Raw genomic sequence first — 8,009 nt, 5'->3', positions numbered from 1 at the left:
AGCAGTGGAAATGCAGAACAATTGTAGCTTAACTGTTTTACTTGTACTTCTCAATACATCCAAATTGTACCAATAATCTGTCCCTTTGCCTTACTGATAAGTATGGAAGGACTAAAAGAAATAGGAGCTATGGGTTGCCCTATATTTCCTTTCCATTCTATGTATTAGTCGGCTTGGGCTGCCATAACAAAATAGCACAAGATTGGTGGCTTAGCAGACACTTAGTTGCTCCCAGTTCTGGAGGCTGGGGAGTCTGAAATGGTCGGGTTTTGGTGAGGGCTCTCTCTTCGACTTGCAGATGGCTGCCTTCTCGCTGCGTCCTCATGTGGCAGAGAGAGAAATTTCTCTCTTATAAGGCCACAATCCTATCAGATTAGGGCTCCACCTTTAGGTCCTCATTTAGCTGTAATTACCTCCTAAAAACCCTAATTCTGTATATAATCACACTGAAGGTTGGGGCTTCAACATATAAATTGGGGGAGAGGTGGTGGCACAATTTAATCCATAACGTTCTGTGTTATCATTTGGAGTGTTACTGGTTAGCTGTTACAGGGAAGTAACATGGGTGAGAAAGATAAGGTTCCTGGGTCATTTGTTTTTCTCGGAATGCCATTGCCGCCTCTGCATTTAAAGTAAATTCTGGTTTAAGTATAAAGAGTGGCCTTTTGGGGCTGTGAGTGCCTCCCTCTCAACCTGCTTGTATAGTCTTAGCTGTAACACATTTACCTTTTGCATCTTGTATGTCTCCTTGCACTTGCATGCATTGTGGCTCTGCTGGAACCCACTGCTCATGGGGCATCCTGAACACTCTATGTGAATGGGTGGCAAGAAATGAGAGATCCACCTATTGTGTATTTCCTTTGTTTATATGCATTCTCTATTGTCTCATCAGGCTTCACTTACAAAACATAAGTTCAAATATCAGTTTATTAAAAATTTCAAGATAAGGAGAGTAGAATCTGTTACTTCCTGCATCATCTTTTTGGTACCAAGTGTGTTTGCCTGCATATAACAGAAAACTCTAATTAAACAGTGCTTCATCATGGAGGAGTTTATTTCTTGTATATAAGAAGAAGTCTTAGGTGGGAAGTTCAGTCTAGTGTAATGTCTCCAGAAAGTCATCATGAAATCAGTGTATCATTTTGCACCATCATTTCTAGACTGTGGTTTTCACCCTCATGGTGGCAAGATAGTTCCTGTTCTGCCTTCTTCCAGGTATCAAAACTGCATGCTAGGCCGGGAGAATGAGGAAAGTTAAAAAGAAAAAAACAGTAAAAGACCAAAGAAACCAGCCATCTCATCTGTCTCCTAAAAGAACTTTATTTTATTTTTTTATTTTGGAAATTCTAACTAGCAACTTCATTTTCTCATTGGCCATGATTGTATTACTTGGCCATACTTTGCTATAAAGAGAGCTGGAAGATTTAATATTTTTAACAGAGCTCTCCAAATAAAATCAAGGTTTTATTGCTAAGGAAAAAGGTCAGAATTGATAATGGATAGGACACAAGTAATATCTGTCTGTCAAACCATCCCCAAATTTGGTAGCATATTATAATAACCATTTTGTAATGCTTTTGGAATCTTTGGGTCAGGAATTCAGACATACATAATGGATCTGGCTTGTTTTGGCTCCACAGTACCTGGGGCCTTAACTGGAAAGACTCACATATCTGGGGGTACTCAAATAGCTGGAAGCTGGAACTCTCAGCAGTTCCTGCTTGGGTTGTATATTGGTTAGGGTATACTAAGGAAAGAGAACCAATAGGGTAGGTAGGTATGTAGGTAGGTAGATAGGTAGATATAAAGATAGATAGATATTTTATCTTTGTATCTATTTTTTTAAAGATTTTTATTTATTTATTTGACAGAGAGAGACACAGCAAGAGAGGGAACACAAGCAGGGGGAGTGGGAGAGGGAGAAGCAGGCTTCCCACTGAGCAGGGAGCCCAAGGAGGGACTCGATCCCAGGACCCTGGGATCATGACCTGAGCCGAAGGTAGATGATTAGCGACTGAGCCACCCAGGTACCCCTGTCTATCTATTTTTCAAAAATATTTTAGTCATCTGAGAGAGAGAGAGAGAGAGAGAGAGAACATGAGCAGAGGGAGGCACAGAGGGAGAGGGAAAAGCAGACTCCCCACTGAGCAGGGAGCCCAGTGTTGGTCTTGATCCCAGGACTTTGGGATCACTACCTGAGCCAAAGGCAGATGCCCAACTACCTGAGCCACCCAGGCACCCCGGTCTGTCTACCTATCTACTGAATGAGATTTGTTACAAGGAATTGGCTCATGTGATTATGGAAGCTGAGAAGTCCCACAATCTGTCATCTGCAAGATGGAGACCGAGGAAGGCCAGTGGTATAGTTTGAAGGTCTGAGAGCTGGGGACCCAGTGGTATAGATTCTGGTCTGAGTATCTGAAGGCTTTAAAACCAGTAGTGCTAAGGGTAGGAGATAATCAGTGTCCCAGTTCAAACAGGCAGAGAGTGAATTCAGCCTTCCTCTACCTTTTTGTTCTGTTCAGGTCCCCGATGGGTTGGATGACAACCACCCACACTGGGGAGGGCCATCTGCTTTACTCAGTCCACATGTTCCAATACTAATTTATTCTGGAAATACTCAGAAGTAATGTTTAACCAGATGTCGGGGCACCCAGTGATCTAGTCAAGTTGACAAATAAAAGTAGCCATTACAGGATGGGATGACTCAAGGTTGGCCTCATTTGGGACTCTCAACTAGGTAGAAAGCCAGTCTCTGTGGCTTTGTGTGTGTCTTGGGCTTTCCTCACTATGAAGGCTAGATTTTGAGAGAAAATGCCCTAAGATACTTGGGTGAAAGCTGTATGGTCTTTTCTGACTTAGCCTATAAGTTCATGGATGTTATCAGTTGTAAGTGAGTCATTAAAGTTAGACCAGATTCAAGGGCAAAGGAACCCCACCTCCTGATGAGGGGCTGGCAAGGTCACATTGCAGGACAGCACGTGGAGTGGGAGATGTTGTTGTAGCCATCTGCCACCGTGGGCTACAGGGTTCAAGGATCAATGAGGTGGCTATAAAGTCACATTATTTCCTTCGCTTTCTTGTATTCTGATCTCTGGAGGGAAAAGCAAAGCAAGGATGGAAATGCAGGTTTTTAAAGGATTTTCCACTTGTCAGAAAAATAAATGCTTAGTGTCTAACTCCATACTAGACTCTTTTTTGTTGGCTTGTTTTCTTAAACTTTTAAAAAAATTATATCCATATATCCATTGTTTTGGTATGTACAGATCGATACGTTTTAATACTTGGGTAGATTCTTGTTACCACTACCACAAAACAGGATATAGAACAATTGCAATATCCTGAAGAATGCTCCTTTGTTGCCTCCTTGTCCTTAGCCCCTCTCTCACTTCTAACCCCTGATAACCTCTTAACTCCAGATGGAAATTGCTTTGCTTAGTGATCTTCAAAATATGCTGTACATATTCTAGGGGGTACAGAAGCTGATCCAAAGTGGGGGTGGGGCAGAGAAAGAAAATAACAGAATTTCTATTTCTGTTTCATCTGTTTACATTTCAATTTTCATTTATGTTTTAAAATACAATACATTAGCACTGTGGTATACACATTTAACTTATAAATAAATAAATATATTGGGAGGGTTATTTAAAAATTGATTACTGATAAAGACAAGTGACCAAAAAATTTTTAGACTACTGGCTTAGATTAGCACCAAAAGCAATTTCCTCTGGGGTGGAAAGTGGTATGGTTGTTTACACGTGGACTTTTTCCTTAGCCAAATGTAATAGTGAATGAAGGACAAGGAGGCTACTCAGGGAAATGTATAGCTCTTTGAGTTGGGGCTTGGATTTCCCAAATGAGATTGTAAAATGTCTTCAATTACTCAGTTTTTGACTTCCCTGATAGATTATAGGCTCTGTAGAAACAGGGGCCATTTCTGTCACCCACTTAAATATATACCTGGCACATTTTGAGATCTAAGGACATAGGAGAGAACAAGACAGTCGACATCTTGGCTCTCCTGAAGCGTACTTTCTAGAGTAAGAAATAAATAGTAAATAAGCAAACAAGTAATTAAGAAAATTTCAGATAGTGGTAAGTTCTAGGAAGAAATAAAAGAGGGTAATGGGATGGAGGGGTACGATGGGAGGTTAGATATCCATGGGAGACCTCTCTCTGAGAAGGTCCTGTTTGAGCTTAAACCTGAATGATAACAAGGAGTCAGCTACCTGAATATCAAATAGGTTTGAGAATTTGTTAGCAGATAGGAACAACACATGGATTTTTATTTTACTGATAGATTTTTAAAAGTATATAAAACTTAGAGTGGGGGCAAATCTTACAGAAAGCCTCCATGGCCTGCTCAGAAATCTGGGGGTCAGTAGAGGACAGTGAGCAGTGACACAGTGTGTCTAGACAAAGAGAGTCTGAAATTGTTATGGTAGCTTTTCTATGGCCCCTGGTATCGTGAAAAAATATCCAACAATTTTTCACACCTTTTTAAAAGGGGCCTGGAAGTAACTGGTGGATCTGGAGAGGCCTTGGGGTCACTACATGTACAAGTTGGTGCCCTGGATGGCTTGCTTATTGGGAGCAGATGGGAACCCATGTCTCGGGGGATGCCAGTGTGGTCTCATTCATTTTTCTTCTCTGCAGACTGTGGCCCACAGATGTCCTGTTCATTCTCCTGGGCACTGAGGATAAAACGGTAAATGAGTCAGTCCCCTTGCAGTCTTTCTGGTTCTCTCCTCACCAGAGAGGGTCACCATCTTCTTGTATGTCAGTTTGGGACCTACAGGAGGCAGATACAGAGATAAAATTAAAAATGCAAAGAAGTTTTTTGGTGGTCAAGCCCACAAAAGATAAAAGAGGAGAGGGACTAGGAGTAGGCAGAGAGTCTCAGACTGTGATGAGACACATCACAGTCTGGGTGATGTGGGTCTGACACCTGTGCATGGAGAGGAGAAAAGAAGGAGGAGTGGGTTGGAAGATCCTCAGACTTTCGTGCAACTCTGAGAAAGTCTCATCAAGCCACTGATTACTTGTTAGAGGAGTCCCATACTGGGCAGAAATTGACAGGTTCTGGAACCCCAGGGAGAACGTGGCCTTGGCCCAAATGCTGCAGTGGATTCCCAAGGCCTGTCGCTGGGGCCTGTCCAACAGCTAACTGCACTCCCCACAGCAGGTTCTCACTTGAAGGGAGAACCAAGAGGTGCATCTCCATGGCTGCCATGCCTTGTTCTTGACAAGGGTTCCTCTTGCCAGCTTCTGTGGGTGTTTTTATATTGAAAATGCTATTCCCTGAGCCCCTGCTCCTGCTCCAAATTAATTTAATGAGCATCTTAGAAAGGAACCATGGAGCAGTTTTGTTCCTGTTGATACTTGTCTCAAGAAATGTCATTAATTACCAGGACATAATTCTTGGCCATTAAGTTTTATTAATTAGGATTTTTTTTTCAGTGTGTATTTTGGAATCGTGGAGGATTCTGACTGTGAACTCAAATCAGCAAATGCAAATTGAGACTGATGAGAGTGGGTTGGGAACTTCTGTGGTGGGAGCTGAGGGCCAGAGATGGTGAAGGGACACAGACGTTAAGTGCTGTGGAGAAGAGGAATGAAGGCACCTGGGATCACCTGTAGTGTTGTAGCAGCACTTACGGGATGTTCAAGTTCTGAGGAGTATAGCAAATGGGAACAGGGTTAGGGTTGGGTTAGTGCTAGTCTCGCAGCTGGTGTGAGCCTGCGGCAGGGTGCAAAGCAGCCGGGCTGTGGATCATTAATAATGGCGTGCCCCTCACCTCTCCCTAGAAATCATCACCTGTCCTAGGGTACGGTGGGAGTGCCTCTCCTATAGGGCCATACAAACTCTCCCTGTTGCAGATGTTCCTTACAGTTCCTGTTTACTTGAGATGTACTTCTAGTGCTCAGTTACCCTGGTTTGACTTTTTTTTGGTCTTGTGGTTTCTTTTTCCTGAAATCGATGGCCAAGTTATTACTTATTCTTTTCCATTTTTCCAGATGCCATTAGTGACTCTCTGAAGCCACACATGCTTAATGCACTGGTGACCAGAAGTCTCCAACCAGCATTCTGACCTTGCTCAGGAAATACATGGGTTTTTCAAACAGTGTGCGATGAGTCACCAGAGCGGCACTAGAAAGGGAAAGAGAAGGGTGGGAAATAAATTGAGTTTGAATGAACAAATACCATGTTAACTCAGGCATTCGATATATAGAAGAAGTTGTTTGATTCCCTTGGTAATTAAACTTTAACGAGAGGCTCATCCAGCCCCAAGTAAAAAGATGTAATGATTTTTTGTCCACGATAAAACTGGTACACTCAGTACAACTCACTGAGACTTTCAGTTTTAAGCTGATGTTAAGTCCTGAGTAGGAAAATGTGGTTTCCTTTTAATCCTTTTTCTTGGGTTGGAAAGGAGTGAGAGTGTGGTAGGAGAAAGGAATGTTTGTGTTTGCAGTGAAAAGGGAGGAGTCTGTGCTAGGCTGAGAATCTTCTAGAAGGAAAAAAAATCACAGAATTTGAGGTGGTAGTGGTCTTAGCATCTATTCCAACCTGTCATTTAGCAGATGTGGAGACAGAGATGGAGAGAGCTAAGATGCAGACTGATGGAGTGGAAAGAAGACTGGAGTCCGAAGGGCTGAGTTAGTACCCGCTGTGCCTGCAGTACTCTGTCACTGAGCTTTGACGCCAGCACCCTTCCCCTGTGACCTGACCTTCTTGGACTTTTGGAGGCAATGTGGAACACTCAGAGGCCAAATATGACTTTCAGAATCTTAGGCAAAATTGCTGGTACTTGGCATTCTGAGTGTAAAGAACCGGTTAGACCTTTGCGTATTGTGACATTCCTTGCAGTTCCGTGGGTCTGATCCCCATAACAGCTCTCATCTCCTAACACAGTTCTGACGAGACCCAAATTCAGTCTGTACTCCTGTTCTGAAAGTGTTTCTCTTGATGTTCTCATTTGGTGATTCTTGGATGTTAATATCCATGGGTCAATTAACATTTGAAAGCTTCCATCTGGATTCTTGGCTTTAAAATCATCAGTACTTCCCCCATATCTATCACCAGTAGATAGGCCTACATAACAAGTGTAGGTATGGCAAAAAAAAAAAAAAAAAAAAAAAAAAAATCAGATTGGACTATGTAAAATTATAAAAGTTGGAGCTTGATATGAAAGAACTGAATTAAGACTGATAACGGTACCATGGGGAGCAAAGAAAAAGGGACACTAGGTTAGTACAGAGTCACCACAGACCTCTGCCTTATAAGGTAGACAATGACACTGGCTCACCCTAGTGACATTACAAATCCCGGAGTTTTAAGCCTTTCCCATATATGTAACCTCTTGCAGCTGACGTTTCTTCATCTCTTAAATGGCAATCATATTCATCCTGGCTCTTAAGGCTGTTGGGAGGACCAAATTAAACAGGGGCTTCATAAAACTTGAAAGTGCTATTAAAATATTAAAGGGTTTACTAGCTAGTTAGTAGGACTGGACTACAACTGGGGATTCCTGACAGCTAATTCAAGTCCTGTTGGGTCTTCTTTTGATAGCTCTGGGGAGAAAGTTGTGAATAAGGGTAGATTGTAGAGAAGACAGTCAGTGTTTGGAGACAAAAGGAAGACAGTACCATAGCATCTTTCTTGGAAAGATGCTTAAAAATGTTAGTATATAACATTATTGAAGTCATAGTTAACTGTTTAGAAACCACATGAGTCTATACTCTGAAGGAAAAGGACAGTAATGAAGCTGAGCTGTTCCTTTTTGGTGGATATGTTCACCGATTCCAAACACAGAGCTAATTTGCTTCTCTTTATGCTTGAGTGAAGGTGAGGCAAGGGGTGACCATGGAGGGACTTAAAGCCTGGGGATATTAAAGCATGAATTCTCATAAATAAAACTCAAAGATTTCCTGACACCAAAGATCAGGATCAACTTGCAAGAGAAAAACAAGGGTCTAGGAAATTGGTCTTTTTACTAATGCTTTTG

At 42.1% G+C, this 8,009-nt stretch overlaps 1 long non-coding RNA gene across 1 annotated transcript; it reads right to left on the bottom strand.

Annotated features, from left to right (window-relative positions):
* Nucleotides 1-1,124: 1,124 nt before the first annotated feature.
* LOC113913787 lies at nt 1,125-6,719 on the bottom strand. Its single transcript, XR_003517263.2, has 4 exons — nt 6,572-6,719; nt 4,497-4,694; nt 2,940-3,094; nt 1,125-1,231 (listed from the first exon to the last, which is right to left on the bottom strand). It is a non-coding gene; the product is annotated as an uncharacterized LOC113913787 (long non-coding RNA).
* Nucleotides 6,720-8,009: the final 1,290 nt, after the last annotated feature.

Source organism: Zalophus californianus, chromosome 11 (assembly GCF_009762305.2).
Source record: "Zalophus californianus isolate mZalCal1 chromosome 11, mZalCal1.pri.v2, whole genome shotgun sequence".
Classification (NCBI taxonomy): Eukaryota; Metazoa; Chordata; class Mammalia; order Carnivora; family Otariidae; genus Zalophus; species Zalophus californianus.
This window is presented reverse-complemented; position numbering and strand designations above follow the sequence as displayed.